The following is a 1,074-nucleotide window of genomic DNA, read 5'->3' as shown; positions in this document are numbered from 1 at the left end:
ATGAAAAATAAAATACTATTATATCTTTGGTTATTATAATTTATTTTTTATTTAGAATAATTATCATTAATCTTTTTTATAAAATTATTTTAATTGGATGTATTAATTAAAATATACTATTAGTATGGCATGCATGAAATTGAAAAATAAGTATAGCTAATATATAATTAAAGGCACAAAATATATTTAAGACAAAAATGTGGCTCAATAGAAAAGAGAGTGAAAATCAAGGAAACTGTCCTTGCCTCCTTGGTTCGAATTCTGTGACTGATTAATCTTTGGTTGCTGTGGACAAATAAAAAAGATATACGTGTATATATATACTTTTTTACAAGAGATATTTTACTTTCCGAATTAATTTTATCTTATTCTCTGTCTCCAAGAGATCTTATACGTGTATATACTTTTTTCACTCATCCTTCTTAATCTGTGGAATCCCATCAATAATTCTGATTTTACCGTGGTTAATTATATATAATTTTGATGCGCTTTTTTTAATGAAATATTCCATATATATAATTTTTTTTTATAGGATTTGAATATAAAATAACTTAGTAAAAAGATAAATTACTTATAATTATACATATTTAATAAATAAAAGGAGGGAGTAATAATATATACACAATTTCACTGGTATATATAAATAAGATCGAAAAGAGTCTGTATCTAACTTTTTTTATTACAATATTTTCTTTATTTATCCTACTTTTAAAAGATTATCAAAAATTTTTATTTTTTTCCATTTTTCATATTTGAACCCAAACCCATTAGTTAATGAGTTAAATTTTCATTTTTTTAACTAATTTTATATTTATTATCATTATACACATTGAAAAAAAGATAAATTAATAAATACATGAGCTAATATCTATTAATGCACTATGTAAATATATGTTAACCGATTGCACATAACCACGTGTGCAATCATAAATCTTAAAATTGTTCTATACGCACGTCAGAAGTTAGAATTTTATTTTATTTTTTTCATTCAACAAATGTGGTTAGGATTTTAGTGTAGTCAAACAATTTTAGGAAGTTAGGAATGAAAAATGCACATAACTGCTAACGTACATG

Source organism: Arachis ipaensis, chromosome B10 (genome assembly GCF_000816755.2).
Source record: "Arachis ipaensis cultivar K30076 chromosome B10, Araip1.1, whole genome shotgun sequence".
Taxonomy (NCBI): Eukaryota; Viridiplantae; Streptophyta; class Magnoliopsida; order Fabales; family Fabaceae; genus Arachis; species Arachis ipaensis.
This window is presented reverse-complemented; position numbering follows the sequence as displayed.